At 44.3% G+C, this 18370-nt stretch overlaps 1 protein-coding gene and 1 non-coding gene across 2 annotated transcripts in view; one reads left to right on the top strand and one right to left on the bottom strand.

Moving 5' to 3' along the window:
• The window catches only part of LOC119406272 (otoferlin), a 229869-nt gene that overhangs the window by 45865 nt on the left and 165634 nt on the right, over positions 1–18370 (top strand). The gene's annotated exons all lie outside the window — the stretch shown is intronic.
• Positions 11813–11884, bottom strand: Trnat-cgu (transfer RNA threonine (anticodon CGU)). The gene has a single exon. It is a non-coding gene; the product is annotated as a tRNA-Thr (tRNA).

Below are 18370 nucleotides of genomic sequence, written 5' to 3'. Positions count from 1 at the left end.
CAGACAGACAGACAGACAGACAGACAGACAGACAGACAGACAGACAGACAGACAGACAGACAGACAGACAGACAGACAGACAGACAGACATAGATAGATAGATAGATAGATAGATAGATAGATAGATAGATAGATAGATAGATAGATAGATAGATAGATAGATAGATAGATAGATAGATAGATAGATAGATTATATGTTTATAAATAAGACGCGCTTTCTCACTGCCATACTAATGTTGTCTAGTAATCTCGAAAGACACTCTGCGAACAGTCAGCTCGGAAAAGTGAGACCCAAGTTTCAGTTACACACACACACACACACACACACAAACACACACACACACACAAACACACACACACACACAACACATACACACAAACACACACACACACACACACACGTATATATTCGAAGGTCGCAGGTTCGGTCCCTGCCGGCGGCAGGTTATCTTTTCGTCCACTTTACTTTCTTCACATTTATATCCTAATTGCTACAGATAGCATCCCGTATACCTTCCGTGGCATTATTTTCTGTCAGTTCTCCCAATTATTGTGTCTCATATATATATATATATATATATATATCGAGAAAAGATGATTCTGGGTCCGGGTAAATATACGCAGTGAAACAGACAGGCGTACGAAGCGATTTATTGACGTTTCGGCCGCGGTTCCGGCCTGATGAAGGCCGGACCCGCGGCCGGACCCGTATATATACATACATATATGATGGTCTAATTGCCTCGAAGTGGTTTTGGTTTGTGTCTGCATAGAGAGCACTGCTGCATTGGTACTGCTCATGTAACAAAGCCAACTTTAACTCGTTTCTCGTATTAGTGACATCTTACTCTTTATCAACCTATTCCCCAGTGTGCCCAGTGTGGGGCCGCCAAACGGACGCTTTTCTGGTTAACCTCCCTGCCTTTCGCCTTTCTTGCGTCCCCTCCCTGCCTTACTCTCAACCTTTGTTGGCCTATTTCTTAGTGCAGGGTATTCCTCGACCTCCTCTTCTACTCACATTCTGTAACTGTATGCAATGAATATGCACGAGCAATTACGAGAATCGTATTCACTTTCGATTTATCACCAACAATGAAGAGAATTGGCTGACGCCGGCTATGGTATGCTCTTGACACTGGTCCTTCTATATGGTACTCATTGTAACATATATATATATATATATATATATATATATATATATATATATATATATATATATATATATATATATATATATATATATATATATATATATATATATATATATATATATATATATATGTATATATATATATATATATATATATAGGAGGGGGAAGGGTTCCAGTGACAACTGTTACAACCAGTTAGACCGTAGAAGTAGTTACTTAAATTTAGTTAAAATAACTAGTGGGTGTGGGTTGGTCTCCCACCAAGGAGGTTATATACTATTTCTTCTGGAGTGGAGGTGGCGCCCCCGTAAGTGAAGCCGGTCGCCGCCATATTGCAAAAGGAAAAACCCGGAAGCAGACGACGGAGTGCGCTCCGTTGCCCCGCCGTCGCAGGTGTCTTTGGGGACGGTGACATGCTTTTGTAAAGCAGTTAAACATTTTACGAGGCCATGGTGACTTCGTGCGTCGCCTATGGCTGCACAAATCGCAATAAGAAGACGGCTGGGATCACTTTTCACGTGTAAGTGTCCTCACTTCGTTCGCTGACGATTGTCTGTTTTTCCGTGCATGCTGTTAAACTGGGAACAATTTGAAAGGTGCGCATACATTTAATACATGCGTACAGTTGTATCGACGAAAATGTTACGCTTTAAATGTTCGCTGACACGACGTTGTACGTGATGTTTAAGTATATGCACGAAGTACCAAATAATGGGGTGCAGTCTAGCCGGACGTACCGAGCATTATTGGTACGAGTAGGAAGTCTGAACGCCCTTTGAATTCCGAGCTTTATGGTGTTTTCTGGCAAGTCAAAACTGACGGCGTGCACGCATATTTATCCGGTGCATGGATATCAAATTTGATGCATTTTTATCGAGGAATTGGCAAACGCAACATTCCATGACGTGATTATCGGTGTTTACATGTTTCCAAAAGACTGCGCGCAGCGTTCTACCTGGGAACGTGCCGGCCGAAGAAGTGGTTAGAGAGCTAAGGACGGTGACCAGCTCTGACCACCTCTGCTCCATGTAAAACAATTTTATCTCTAAAATAAGGTGCCGCCCGTTTCATGGGCGAACCGCCGCGGTGGGTTGCGCCAGGTTGCCAAGGAACAACCAACCAACCAACCACCTCTGCTCTATTCACTTCGCAGAATGATGCTTCGACAGAACGGGGCAGACGGCCTGGCAGTGTACCTACAATTTTTCCTGCTTTCCCAGCGCATCTACAAAAGCCTGTTAGTTTCTACCTCCTTGACGTAGCTTCAACACAAATAATTACGAAAAGAAGAAATTGCGACAAAAGCAAGATGTAACTCTTTTGAAATCCGACCATACCGAAACCGAAACACCGAAGGACGCGCCTGCTTTACTTTTTTATGAGTCTAGTCTGAGAGGGCGAGCTAGCTCGTTTCGAGGCTGTGCGCGCTGCGCTTGCCGTGATGGCCTTCTGGCCAAATGTTTCCCGTGATGGATGTGTGCTTATGTAAAGAGAATAAGTGCGTTCCACGTTAGCTTGTGGTTACCCCTTGAACACTGACGCCGTTACATCACAAAAATCCAGTTCCTAGTAACACATATGTAATTACAGTGCGCCAGCGCGCTCGATATACGAAGCACCCCTTCGACAACAGATTATTCTGAAAGTCTGCAGCTGACAATGGGTGCATGACATAATTTGTTTCATAAACGAGAAGAGGCAACTGTTCGTGGGTGTAACTTTAAAGCAGTTTCCATCTCATTTTTCGATTGTGGGACTGCAAACCAACGTGCGCGCCGCGCGTATTCCATTGCCGTCTATGGCGGTCGCGCCCTGTTTTTCCTCTAGCTACATGGCCGCCGGCGGCTTCACTTGCTCCCGTTGGCGGCGGCCGGGACTGCCAGTCCAGAGGTTCTATAGAACCTCCTTGTCTCCCACCAGAGACCAGTAGTTTTATCGCCCTTCAAGTGCCCAATAGTAATAAAATGATGATACTTATAACTACAACTATAATTATTTTAATATTCATAACTATACTAGATAGTTTTAGTGTGGAGGGCCCCAAGGGCTTTGCGCACCGAAATCATTCCGTTTTTTGTACCCTCCTTGGAGGTGATAGGCGGATAGAGGGAGGGAACACAAGAGCACAAGAGACCGGTGGGCCAAGCGGCTAGGTGTCCCGGGCACTAAAATTCTCCGATGTCTCGCATATTTGCGGCTTCTTCAGCTCTGTTGCAGTTATACGTTTTCGGCATTTTAAGAGAACTTTTTAGCACTCACAGACCTCAGTGCCGGCGTTGTACACGAAAAACCCGGCGCATGCGAGCGTACTGAAATGCGGCCCTCGAAGGTGCAGCAGTTCCATGCGTATTTGTATGAGCATTTGCCCAATAACTGATGCTCTCTCGATCGTGGGCTTGTCGGTGGTCAGCCATTTCTGATACGGCAATCTGATCGTTCATCGAGGTCACTTGTCATTTCACGTTGCCGCGTTTCATTGTTGCCTGTATATGGTTGTTGCCTGAAGCAACTGAAGTGTTGCGGCGCTAAGCACGTAGATGAAGGTGCAATTCCCGGCATGGAGGAAGGAAGCAGTTAGGAGGGAATATTGCGGAATGCGAAAGAAAGAAAGAAGAAAGAAAGAAAGAAAGAAAGAAAGAAAGAAAGAAAGAAAGAAAGAAAGAAAGAAAGAAAGAAAGAAAGAAAGAAAGAAAGAAAGAGAAAGTAGTACTTTAGGTACGCAAACCCAAAGGTTCACTTACCCCCATTTTTCTGATAGGGCAAGGGCAGCTAAATTTTTTAAGGCGAAAGCCTTAGATGCCTCATCAAGCGCGAGAATCGACCATCGGCGTCCCTCGCGATCGGCGTCAACACGACTGATGCAAAACATCGTCATCACGTGATCACGTCACCATATGACGTCCTTATGACGTCACATAACGTGATGTCACATGACGACATCATCACACGACATCGTAGCTTGGAAAAAGGCGGGCCGATCACGACGGCAATGCAAAAACTTGGGGGACGCTTGTGCTTCGCCTTCAAGAGTAAAACGCGATACTGTGAACGGGCCCCGTGAGCGTCGCCTTCTCAATTGCTAGCCTGGCTTCGGTTCTCGATGCACGCCTCAGCCGTGCCGTAAGGAAACGACTGTGCGCGTAGCATTAGCCGTTTAAAACTATCCTAGAATGCCTACCGCAAGTACAGTTAAGTGCCCACTACGCCATAATTCCTCCTTTTGCTAATCAGCGAAGGGCCCACTACGTGTCCGTAAGGCAACATGCGAACCTACGCAGCTGCTCACATTGTTGACGCTTTTGCAGCTGACGATGATTGATGTCTGAGCGATTTGTAATGGGTCGGCCTTTAAAACACCCACTCGTTGCACAGTTCACATGCATTGACGCCTGGCGCGATTCTACGCTTCTGCCACGCAATATTACATGCGTTAAGGAGACTCCTTCCACTACATGACATACATATAGTGTATTTTTTTTGGAATTGATACATCGACTGTGAAAACAGAGCAGAAGAACATGGCTTTCGTCTTCGAGTATTCTTAGGCGAATGCATAAGAAACTCTGTGAGTTTTATATTTAACTCAAATCTACAGACAAAGACAAAAGGAAAACTTGCCAAATGCCACGTAACTCGTAACGTTTCGGTTCCTCACCGCGTAATGAGGCCATTGCTATTACCAGGCCGTGCCGCAGCAGGGAGCCACAGCAAGCGACGGGCACCTCATTACGCGGGCGTCTCGTAAGCACCGGAAAATCGTTAGCAGGCAATTAGGTCAAAATAGGGCGGGGGGACCTGGAGAATGACAAAAAGCAGCCGCGTGCGCCGACAACCCTGTCCAAGGGGCACGTTGTGCTTGCCGCAATGCGCCGCGAATCGAGCCTGCTTGAACTTTATTCGCTAATGGCGAGCAACATAAAAGAAGTTGAAGGAAACGTAAACAAGCAAATGATTAAGCAAGCAAGCAAGCAAGCAAGCAAGCAAGCAAGCAAGCAAGCAAGCAAGCCAACGAACGAACAGACAGAAAGGCAGACCATATTAGGCTTCGAAATTGTTTATTTAGCATTGTGTGTGATAGCTAGCGTGGTCTTAGATAACGAGAGAGAATGCATTTGAGGTGGCGGGGAGAGTGAGAGAGAGATTAAAAATGAAAGAAAGGCGAGAAAGGCAGTGAGGAGAACCCGAATTGTGTTGAGAGGTTGAGGGTTGCCAACATGGGGTTTGCGACCCCAGACGAAGGGGAGGGGAAAGAAAGACGGAAAGAAGAGCAGGTGCGCGAAAACAAACAAACAAACAAACAAACAAACATACAAACAAACAAACAAACAAACAAACAAACAAACAAACAAACAAACAAACAAACAAAAAGAAGGTGCGGAGCGGGACTACTCTGGTCTATCGAATAAGGCACTTCCACGCAAATAGTTCCACAAGGCTTTAACAGATTTGCGGTGTGATGACATACGCGATAGAAATATCTGCGTTGATTTCGCTTAAAGAGACAAGATAAGCACGACGTTCGAAATTCACACACACACACACACACACACACACACACACACACACACACACACACACACACACACACACACACACACACACACACACACACACACACACACACACACACACACACACACACACACACACACACACACACACACACACACACACACACACACACACACACACACACACACACACACACACACACACACACACACACACACACACGAACAAACGACCGAACGAATGAACGATTGAATGAATGAGGAGAATAACGTGAACGCCCTGCAAGCTTACCACGAACGTCAGATTCGGACAACAGCGACACTTGTTAAAAAAGAAAAAAAAATAATTGGAGAACTCAATACTACACCTGCTCTAACATAATAAAGGACAAGGAATAATATCAGTGAACAAAGGGTCTCAATGCTCGCGCTCTCGCGTTTGCAGAAGCGATTAAGCGAGTCAAGTCTATTAGACGAGGCAGCTCCGATGTCGTTAGGATTTCGTCACGCTCCAACAGCACTCTGGTAAATCCTGTCAGTCTCCGGTATCAACCAATCGTGCGCCGTAGTCCCAGGCGTCGCTTTAATTTACGTCACTGTTTGCTCGCTGATTGTCATGGACGGGAGGATGACATTTTTCTGCCGTGGAGGGACTGAACGTTCATCTACACCGACAGGAGGAGCTTAAGCGAGTAATTGAGTTTGAATGTCAGCAGCAGAAAGAGGACCGCACAGGGACGAAATCTCGGCCAGAAATCGGAAGGCTTGAGAGTTAACAAAGGATAGACGCTAGCGCTGGTGCTCGTAGCTTGACAGTTTAGCGCAGTGAAAAAAAAGAAGATCACGAAAAACCGAGCTCTCTTCCTCTTTTATTCTGATGGTTTAGTAACTTTTTTGAGCACGGTACTGTCATCGAACTTTTAATCACCGACTTCTCTCTATAGTTTCTGTTTGTACAGTTAATCTTCCTGGGACGTTTCTGCAAGCGGCAAAAAGGCAAAAAAAAAAGCGAATAATTAGAGCTGCTCACCGAACCTCTCTTTGTTAATTCTCCTTAAAATATGAGTTCTAGTATTAGAGTACAAGATTTTACCACACTAAGACACTTCTTACCGTGAAGTAACTCTTGGTTAGTGAGTAATTATGCAAAAAGAAAGAGATGGTGGCCACCCCATGAACTACTTCCCGCGCTATTTCACAATGACGTCACCAAGAACGTCGGTGACCCTCTTGTTCTCCTTCAGTACCACTACTGGTGTTGCCCCTTGGCATTCTTGACCACTACTACCATAATCATCGCCTTGCGCGACTCTGGGTTCAGATCTTGGGAAGCCAATTGGCAACCCTGGACCAGGCCCGGCGAGCCGCTATAGCCACTTGAGCACTACACGAAGGGCCTCACCCACTGCAGTTGCTAATAGGAATTGCTAATGAACGTTTACTCTCTCTCTCTCTCTTCTTTATGATGATGATGATGATGATGATCCTGGGATGATTCATCCCTACTCACTCAGGAGGATCGGTCAAGAGTCGGACGAATCATATGGCCTTGAATTTTTCCAAATCCTACTAGTGGTTACAGCGTCAATTAGAAAGAAGATTCATTTTTTAATGAATCCCAATTTCAGACTACTAAATAAACCACATAGCGTAAACCTTAAAAATCACCAGGGATCAAAACAATCATTATGACAGAAATCCATAAGTTCAAACATTATGAGCGCTTAAAATCGCTCATAATTTTGAGGTATTAAAAACTATTTGACTCACATATGAATTTCTCTACAGCGCTGCATATATTCCCGTCCGAGTGTCCGTCCAGCACAGAAGCTCCAAATGACGACAACAAAGTCGACATACGTTCTGATCGTCATCGTACTCACTGCACTAAAGACGTGGCAATACGCTGACATTTACGGCAGACAAGTACGGTACCGGAAAGAGAAGACGGACAGAGCCGCAGTAATCGCACACACAGCGCTACCGCTACGCTCGTTCCTTCAGCGCCAACGTACCGAAGAAATGCGTCCTCTCTCAGCTTCTTCAGGCACGCAGTGGAGCGATATTCTGTAAGGGTGGTGCTCTTTTCTCGATAGCAATGTCGTTCCGAGATCCCGCCTGTTCCATCTACTGCACTGTGGCCGTCGAAACTATGATCCTCGCTGACAGGCTGCGCCAAGAGATCGGAATTGGACCTCGACGACGACGACAATGTTATTGCCTCGTCGTTCACCGGGATCCGAGCGCTCGAAATTAATGAGGTGGGTGTCGATGCGAGGCAATTGATACGGAACCGTGACGCACTATCTATCTATCTATCTATCTATCTATCTATCTATCTATCTATCTATCTATCTATCTATCTATCTCTATCTATCTATCTATCTATCTATCTATCTATCTATCTATCTATCTATCTATCTATCTATCTATCTATCTATCTATCTATCTATCTATCTATCTATCTATCTATCTATCTATCTATCTATCTATCTATCTATCTATCTATCTATCTATCTATCTATCTATTCTATCTATCTATCTATCTATCTATCTATCTATCTATCTATCTATCTATTGTATGCAGCGTAGAACATTTATATTGTGATTTGATACGTACTTGTAATTGGTGTATATTATGTAGTTTAAATTGCGTATTTGTAAAGTGCAAATATGATCTTACAAATTTTTTGTATGTATTGGTTGTGCTTCATCGTTAAGGTGAAGAGCGTTCTCACCATCTGTACACAGCGCCCAGCTGCCATGATGTCAGTACGGACTGGCAGTGTATATATATATATATATATATATTATATATATATATATATATATATATATATATAATATATAGATTATATATATATATTATATATATATATATATATATATATATATATTATATATATATAATATATATATATATTCGACCATCTCCGATCATGCTAGAAAAAATTGGGCTGGTATGTGTGCAGTGGAGAAGTAGTTATTGAGGCGTTATATTTCGAGAAAAAGTTTGTGTTGCCTACATGGCGCTTCGAACTTGGGGCACGGAAGTGAACCTGTGCCGTACATAAAAATGTATATAAAATCACTGGCTTGAGCCTTTACTATGAAACAGTCTTTTTCTTCATTTCAAGGGGCTGCTCTTTCATGACTACGATAGTACATTCATTTTTGTTTCAACTTTCATTATTTTTCGCCTTGACGAAAAGTCGCAAGATGCTGCATTTTTAGCATTTCTTAGAAAGAGCACCGATTTTCCGCGAGCAATATATTCACATTGAGGGCTTTGTAGGTTCCTATATTAAGTGATAAAATACTGCGGGATCGAAAGAAGAAGAAACGTTGCCACAATATTGTGACAAATTCGGGAAAAATAGTGTTTTGACTCATATTGCGGCTTCATTTTCGCAATGCAGCAGTCCAAGTAAAAATATAACTTTTGCATCGTTGTGTAGTATGAATTGTGGGTATGATGTGCAGGAAATTTGAAAAGAGTAGTTTTTGTTTTGGGCGAGAAAAAAAAAATTTCTAACTGAACAACCACAAGGTCATTTGAAGTTTTCCTTTGCCTCGCCTTCACTGCATAGCACGTCAGCGGAGGATTCCAGTGGGGGCCTTTTCGCGGCAAATTATGAAAGTCATAACAACTGCTTGCTACTTATTTTAGTAATACTGCTGTATATAACGTGTATATACGCTGTATATAACGCGTATATATATATATATATATATATATATATATATATATATATATATATATATATATATATAATATATATATATATATATATATATACGCTGTATAAACGCGTATATATATATATATATATATATATATATATATATAATATATATATATATATATATATATATTATATATATATATATATTATATATATATATAATATATATATATATATATATATATATATATATATATATATATATATATATATATGAAGTGCGACCAATTCTCTGAGGCACACTAGAGTGGACCGATGCTGAACCGTGGTAGGACTTCGCCTGAGCTAATTACGTGTAAATGTCGCGTTCTCGCAAACTCTCTCGTCTCTGCTAAGTTCTGGTTTTGCCACCTTTAGTATTCCAGGCTATAGCACTCGTACCTGCACGATGGCCTGGTTACGGTTTCTGTAGTTATCGTTAGTGGCCGTCTATTAGAAACGTGCATTGCGCTGCTGTTTGTAGACGACTGTATTGTCACGTGGTCGTGACGTTGAAGAACGCAGCAGTCGGCGTGTTAAAGACGAAACTGTTTATTCGGGCGAACTTGTGCCCGGAAAATGAAAGGTGAAATTACAAGCAATACACGCTGTACACTAATAGAGTTGAACAGAACGTCGGCCGTCGGTAATCTGATCAGTAGTAAAGCGTGCCGGCCTTTATACCTGTGGCATCGAAGATTCCAGCATTGTCGTCGGTGGCCGGGTTAATTCTAGAATAAACTCTATTGTTCGCATGTGGCGCACAGTCTTCTCTGAAGATTCAAAAACAATCTGGAAGGTTCCCAGAATTCGGGCGCGGTGTGTGCAAAGCAGTGGTTATACGTGTAACGGACTGGTTACATAAAAATGTAAAAAGATATGCTCGTGACAGTATGTAATATTGGTCTCCGGTGTCTATAAAGTGGCTACAGTGTGCTTTCCCAATGAATGTGCACCTAGTGGAACCGTGACGAAAAAAAATATTAGGTGCGCCTCCCGTAGAAGCCATGGTTTCAATCAGTCGTTGATTTCGGGTATGCACAGCGCTCCCTTGTGCACATAACACTATATGGTATTGGGGTATGTATTGCGGGCGCCGTACTCGCTGTATAAAATCCTAATTTATTGTGTAATCGATACAAACTGGAGCACGTATGCTAGGAAGTTTACGTGTACAACACAATACTTTGATTTCTTTGCGCAGAGTGGCCGCATAGCCTACTGGCAAGTCAACAAGGATAACCCCGAAAGATAACCGTCGTTGTCTCTACAATACTAAAACTCCACTCATGATATTTGGAATCGCGATTTGAAAATACTTAAAGTGAAGTGCAGCTATTGAGCGACTGCTGGCGATAACAAAATAATAGGAGTAGCCTCAACTTGAGAAACAGCGCACAGTTTAGCCGAGCGAGTTTTTGCGATATGATTATCGGCTACTTTAAGAGCTGCGCGGCGGGATTGTTGGTGCTGGAGCCTTTCTACATAGCAACGAATGCAGCCTGTACTTTGCAGTCATTACGAGCATGGCGACTACCAGAGAACTACCGGGGAACAGTGCACCGGTAATCAACGGCGTCGGTTGTAAACTTAACTTGAAACTTGTACGCGGTGGTTAGGACCATGTATTCTCGCTTAGCCGTGACGTTGCGAGTTTCTGCGTCGTCAGTGGTGCTATTCCTTTGCTGTAAGCATTGATGAAACGAGTTCGTTCAGCATATCTTGAAGTGTAAAGAGCGACGACGACAACGAACAAAAGGGAGAGGTGCGCGCGTGCACACACACACACACAAACACACACACACACACACACACACACACACACACACACACAACAACAACAACAACAACAAACACACAAAAACACACACACAAACACGCACACACACGCAAACAAACACACACACACGGTGTAATTATGAGGCACGCCGTAGTAGAGGGCTGACGTAACACAGGCGGCGCGCTGTGAGCCCTTACACGCGAGGACATAGGTTTAAGCCCGCGAAGGCATGGGCTTTATAGATCTGTTTTTTACCACTCCGAGGATTTCGATACCGCCTAACAAAATCATTCTTGGGCCTCCTGCTCCGGACCCACCTCCTAGCACACGTGCACGTTTTCTATGCACGTCAATTCGCGCCGAAACCACCAAACTGTCTGAGTTAAGGTTAATATGCGCTTCAGTCGGGGACAATGAGAAGAAAGATAGAAAAATGGTAACTTGTCAACGCGTTGCCACTACAGATTGCTATCAAACTGTCTAAGAGTTAAGGAAAGCAGATGATTTTTCAAGGGCTCGTTTATCTTTGTTAGACACAATATTAATGAGAACTAACAGACAATAACGCCAAGGAAAGTACAGGGGGTGTTTCTGTAGTATTTGGAATATAAATGTGAAGAAAGTAAAGTGGACGAAAAGATGACTTGCCGCCGGCAGGGATCGAACCTGCGACCTTCGAATAACGCGTCCGATGCTCTACCACTGAGCTACGGCGGCGGTCATCCTCCCGTCCACTTTCTGGGGTATACATGTTGATTTAAACCTAGGAGTGTTAGTCAGCGCCAATCGCAGCCATGGCGGCGAGTGTGGAACACTCTTTTTTGCCTGTTGGCGTCACGTAGCACGTGACGCTTATATTCTAAATACTACGGATAACACCCCCTGTACTTTCCTTGGCGTTATTGTCTGTTAGTTCTCATTAATATTGTGTCTAAGAGTTAAGAGTGATATGTATGGTAACGTGTCAACCCGCTGCCACTATAGAGTGCTATCAAAGGGAAGTTAAGAGCAATACGTACTTCAGTCAGTGACAGTGTTACGAAAGATAGGAAAACGATAACGTGTCAACGCGTTCCCACTATAGTATTACTTTGTTTTTTTTTCTTTGTGCGCGTTTCGACTTCACCAGCGCAAGAAAGCTGACACAATATAAGCGTCCTTTTCTTTAAAGCTCTACGGTCACCCACGCCGAACTTCTCAAAGCAAGAACATAAACACAGACACTGAAGGGACGAGAAAAACACAAGCGGCTGCCGTTATCTAAAGCCTCCAGTGTGTGCAATAAAAAACGCAGTAATAGAATAGCACCAGGAATAGCTTCGAATAAAACGCGCGCTTGGGTCGCAATTTATCAGCAGGGTCCAGTGAAGCCTAGAGATGGCTGCTTACGAAACGGGCTCGCGTGTGAACGCACGGCACAAGAAATGGAAGCCGAATTCCGACTACGCTGAAGCTTCGCCTGCGACGTTGCGTGAAGCGCATGGTGACAATGGTTACGTCACACTGGATGGATGCTCCTCGTGTAAGGCTAGCGATAACGCCTCGTGGCGACGCGCATTCCTCCAAGGTCCTCCAATGTCACCAATTCTTCAAGTGCCTGCGCTCGGGCTACAATGACACCTATAGTGTCTCCCATGACGCGAATTCTTTCAATGTCACCTTAGGCCATCGCGGTTGTCCTCACCCGAGGTCATGCACCTCAACTACGACAAAATCAATGTCTCGATGCCTATCCTTCTTGTTTCTATTGGCGTGCGCGAATCTATTTAGGATCATTCCAGTTCGCTTGTTCCTACTTATGTAAGGTTTTCATTCTTCAAGGTCATTCAAGGTCATCATACTTGCGCCCTTGCCTTCTAACGTCATTCGACGCGTTGTTTGACCGCGAAGCTATCGCGCTAGGCCGACGGGTAATAATGTCACGTGGCTACTCGAATGCTTCCAAGGTTATCCGAGGTCGTCATTCCCCAAAGGTCATCGAAATTCATCATGCCTCTGTCGTTCCCTTGTGAAGTCGTTTGTTGCAGTGCTTGTACGGAAAACTGAACACACGAACACCGAGAGGTAGCATTGAGGGCTTATGCATGCCGTGAAATGTTAGATGGTGAGGTGGCCACTACATAAACGAACATCGTATTCATGCCTATGCTGGTATACTGAACACAGCGAAATGCGCTGGTCTATTTAAGGTCATTCAAGCAAACTTGTTTCTACTGATCTAAGGTTTTCATTATGCAAGGTCCTTTAAGGCCACCCTACTTTTGTCCTTGCATTCTAACGTCATTCGCCGCGTTGTGTGACCATTAAAGGTTGTGTTAGGCCGAAAGCTGATAACGTCCCGTGGCTACTCGAATGCTTACATGGTTATCCAAGGTCGTCATTTCCCCAGAAGGTCATGGAAGGTCGTGGTACCTCTATCCTTGCCTTTTGACGCCGCTCGGTACTGTGATTGCACGCGAAACCTAACACACGTACGGCGAAAGGTAGTGCCAGGGAGGCAACGCCTACCGATAGATGTCATACGGCGAGGATGGCCGCATAATCGAACACTAACTTCGCATTCATGCATACCCGATTATACAGGAGTAAAGAAAGAAAGAAAGAAAGAAAGAAAGAAAGGAAAGAAAGAAGAAACAGAAAAGAAAGAAAGAAAGAAAGAAAGAAGAAGAAAGAAAGGAAGGAAAGAAAGGAAGGAAGAACAAGGAAAGAAAAAAAGAAAAAAGAAAAGAGAAAGAAAGAAAGAAAGAAAGAAAGAAAGAAAGAAAGAAAGAAAGAAAGAAAGAAAGAGGAACGGCTGATGAGACGAGGTGGTATTTGATTATTCAGCAGCAGCGAGCTGATAGATTTAGTCTGCTTGACGTGATTGGTTGAACCAGCTAACTCAAAACTCAGAGTTGATGGAAATGCATGTAATTCGATTCGCTTAGATCGCCGCATTGCCATCAAAATGCGGCGATCTAAGCGAATCGAATCACATGCTGTCGTGCGTCGGCCACCAGTCTGTCTCTACGCGTGGTTGTAAATAAAGAATACAATTCTTACGGATAACCTTTTCTTTTTGTGCCTACACTGTGCCCACGTTGTAGAGCGAAAAGGTCGTTACCCACTGAACAGGTTCCAAATGAGTTTTGTTCGTTCGTTGTAATACTGTGTTTTGTTTTATATGTGTTATAACTATTTCTTTACGCAGTGAAAATTTAGGTGGCAGTGAACACGTGCGTGCTTTTAATTTGTTTATCCATGAGAACACGCGCCTGGTTGTAAAATAACGTGTATTTCTCTGTCTATCTTCACAGGATCTGCGCTTATTCTTGTAACTCGTGAAGTTGCCCAGCTTGGTAGTTTTAAACCTTGAATAATAAAAAAAAGAAGATGACGTTTATATATAACGAGAAATCTTATAATTTTTGTGAAACTCATGCAAGGTAGGTGATAGCCTGTATCGTTGATACTACTGCTTACGCTGCCTGGTGCACTTCTGACATTTCGGAGGAAATATCCCTGCTGCCGCTGTAATAATGATAATAATTGTTGAAAGTTTACGTATCAAATCACGATATGATTATGAGGGACGCCGTAGTGGAGGGTTCCAGAAAATTCGACAACCTGGGTGTTCTTTAACGTACGCCTAAATCGAAGTACACGGGTCTCCGGCATTTTCGCCTCCATGGTCGATCCCGCAAACTTCGGGTCAGCGTGTGCTGCCGCTATGCGATTCAGTAATATTTACTCGCTAGAGATACTAACGAAATTACGTTTGCATGAGCTGGTTTCCAACGTGTGACAAGGCAAATAAAAAAAAAAAAAAGAGGCATTGTTCGTGTCATGATGGCTGTTTTTTTTTTTGCAAACTCATATGACCTTTATATTTATTTTTCGCGCATAGCCACCGTGATGGCTAAGTGACCATGGCGCCGCTACTGTGCTAACCACGAAGTGCTCTTACGTTTGTATAAGTAGTGCATTATCTATGCTTGACAAATCTTTGTATTTTATTGCCACTCATAAAGCGACTACGTCATGTGATGAGGTCATCATGCAACGTCTTGTTATATGACGTAACAATTTTTGTCGATTTGTTACTGATCACTAATCACATCGTCATTTCGTCAACTCTGATCACGTGATACTTTTTGAAACGTTCATGTCCACGCTGCCGCCGACGGCCCTTTTAGCCTTTCATGAGGCATCGAAGGCTTTCGCCTTAATAATCCTTTCTATAGATTGAGAGCATTTCGAGATTAATAAAAAATGTGTGCGGTGTTGGACTGGAAAGAGAAGCGTCTGGAGATGGAAGGCCATAAATATTCACGGCTTTTCAATTCAGTTTCTTAGAACGTTTCAGGCGCACGTCTTCTGCGAAGGAAACCTCCTGTGTTTGTGTCATTTAGTTCACCTGTAGTGATCCAATGACAAGAAAATACAAGCACCCCTTCTGGAATAGTACTCCGATATGGACGCGAAGAAAGGGTACCTTGAGAAATGTGCTTAAAGATAGTTTCTTAATGCCGCAAGTGAAGGTGCTGGCAGTTTCTGACAGTTCGTTCTTGTAGTTCACGACTTAAAAAAAAGAGCGAAAAAAATGATAACGGAGGCTTTTTTTATTTTTGTAAATCGACCAAGACACGAATTCGGAGAAAACGTGCTTCTACAGCTGCGCCTAATCTACTCAATGCGACCATTAGTTATCCACGGTTGATTTTCGAGGTTTAACAGTTCGCTCTCGAACACACATTCGTGCGAACTCAAACAGAGCGCGCTTCGAGAGCTCGACCTAACCGCCGCAACTACAAGCGAGGGGGGGGGGGGGGAACGCGGGGCATGACCGCTTACGAAGTCAAGTGTGATCTAATGGTTAGGCCTAACAGCGGGAGTTAGGCCTAGCGGCCATAAGTGTAGGCAGGAACTCGCTAGAACCAGGGGCGCCGTTTGACGAGATTCAAAAGGGGATATAACTGTTAGGAGAGAATGCTTGGCCCGAGAAATCGAGGTTGCTCGTTAAGCGGGTAAGCGGCGCCGAGTTTTTGTACTAAGCCCCGTTGAGTGATGCCGCTGACCCTTACCGAACGCAGAGAAACCTACGCACACGCTGTTCTTTTCGGTTCGCTTTGAAGGGCACAATCCCCGAAGACCAAGGCCGGACCTCGGCTAAGTATACGAGCGTGGTCGTCATTGAAGCGTGCCACCATCAATTTCTACGTCGCCCACGCTGTTCGAACGGTGTCTCCTCCTTATCCCGCCTCCAAACAAGGCGTCTCGGGAGGATGAGATGGAGATCGGGAACGAGATATGTTCTCGTAAACGAGCACTTACGACGACGAAGCGGGCGAACGATGCTTCGAGTAGTATTGTTCTCAAGAAATTGTACTTAAAAGGCCCCTTAACCACTCCAAGTTCAAAGACGAGAGAGTGGTTTGTCTCCTTCATTACCCTTCCTGCAGGCGCCATCTCCTCCTCGCCACTTATTTCTTCATAGAACACGTAGACAGTGTCAGCACTAAGCGTTGAGCCCATCAGAATTTGGCGCTTTCCGGCTACACGCGCTTTCTCCGCTTGCGCAGTCGAAAACGCACAAAACGAAGTGAAATCAGTTGATCGCTCACGATGGTCGTGCAAGACAAGGCAGGACGGGTGTGTGAATGCATGGAAAAGCAAGGTAGGAGATAATTCATGACTGATGTCTCTCGAATATGGACCAATCGAGAGCCTTATTCCGTCGTGACATCAAGGGAACAGACTGCTGGCATAATGAGTTGTGCGGAAAGGACTGGAGACGCCAGGAGAGAAGATAACGTGTTCGTTCTTTGCATTTTCAGAGGTTTTTCAAGGGCCCTTTAAGAAAAACCTCCCAGTGGGCTAGTTGGTTAAACAGCCTCTTTGCGCAAACTACAAAAAGCATGGGACACTGCGAAAATAAAAGGCTCATAAAGAACACATCAGCGCAAATTATCAACAATTTATTACGGTGATAAACATGACTTGTATACAGACACTATACACATGCGCAGGGGTGTCCTAGCTACCACCGCCATATATAGCCTCAAACATTTGACTGTTTGCGTTGATGTGTTCTGTATGTGTCACTTTCGCAGTGTTCAGATCTTTTTGTAGTTTGCGCAAAGAAAGTTGATCGGAAAATGGTGTCCACTCTAGAGCAAAAAAAGAGAGTGACGTCTTAAATGTCGTTCGATTCGATCAATTAGTATAGAGGAAGCTGAAGGGATGAAAGTATGGTAGAAGTTGGAGGTTTGTTTAAGAGAAACGGTTGCTTCGTTTGCCCACCAAAAGGCGCGGATGTTTGTGTTAGAAGAGTGCAGACTTGACGCATGTATCCTTGAAGCGCTGATAATGGACACAGAAGCCCAAGCGAGCACTCGGAAAATCTAGTACTGCACTTGGTTTGTGTGCGCGCGCCCAAGTGCACTAACATATGTGAGCCAAAGGCGAAAAATGGAATTCCGTTCGTAACTATATATATATGCGCTTTTTAGAGCGCAACTCTTAGACGCCGGTTCCTGCGTTGAGCGGCGTCGCCGTTGGGGCCGTCGGCGTAAGCATACGAGCGAACGAAGACGAAAGAGAGCAAACGCGAGCCACCGGCCTCTAACATTGCTTTCTTCCTCCGTCACGCGCGCTGGCCCCTCGGTCGGAGCTCGTGCGCATGCAGGGCTGGCACGTGTACTGTGGCTGGCTTCGCTATGGCTGGTTCGCGACGCCTGCAATGCGCAGAGTGGTGTGCGTAGCACTCGAGCGCTGGCAGTTTCTGTGGCAGTATGTAACGAATGTTTACGTTGCTACAACTGCGGAGAGTCAAAAGTTCAAACACGTTTGGCGTTGCCCCAACACGAAGCAGCGCTCAGAATTCGCATTAGGCAGTATCGTAATCGTCGGTGATTTTTTTCAAAAACAGCTGACTGGAGCCCGGACTTATTACCATATTTAGAGATTGGCTGGGCTCCGGCCGGTACGTCGAGCCAATAAACTGCTGTTTGTGATAACAAGCGCATCAACAATTAAATTGTGCATATTACAACGTGCCAGCCTTTCCCACGTGTCATCGTGTTCCTGTAAAGCGTGCACCACCTCTATAGCAAGACAGCAAACTTCCATATTGTGGAATAAAGCTTACTTTCCGTGACCGTTTTTACGCAGAGAGTTGGGTTGGACAAGGACCAGGAAAAACTTCTACTAAAGGAAACGGAG

Source organism: Rhipicephalus sanguineus, chromosome 10, assembly GCF_013339695.2.
Source record: "Rhipicephalus sanguineus isolate Rsan-2018 chromosome 10, BIME_Rsan_1.4, whole genome shotgun sequence".
Taxonomy (NCBI): Eukaryota; Metazoa; Arthropoda; class Arachnida; order Ixodida; family Ixodidae; genus Rhipicephalus; species Rhipicephalus sanguineus.
The sequence above is the reverse complement of the archived record's forward strand: the minus strand, read 5'-3'. Positions and strand labels throughout refer to the sequence as shown.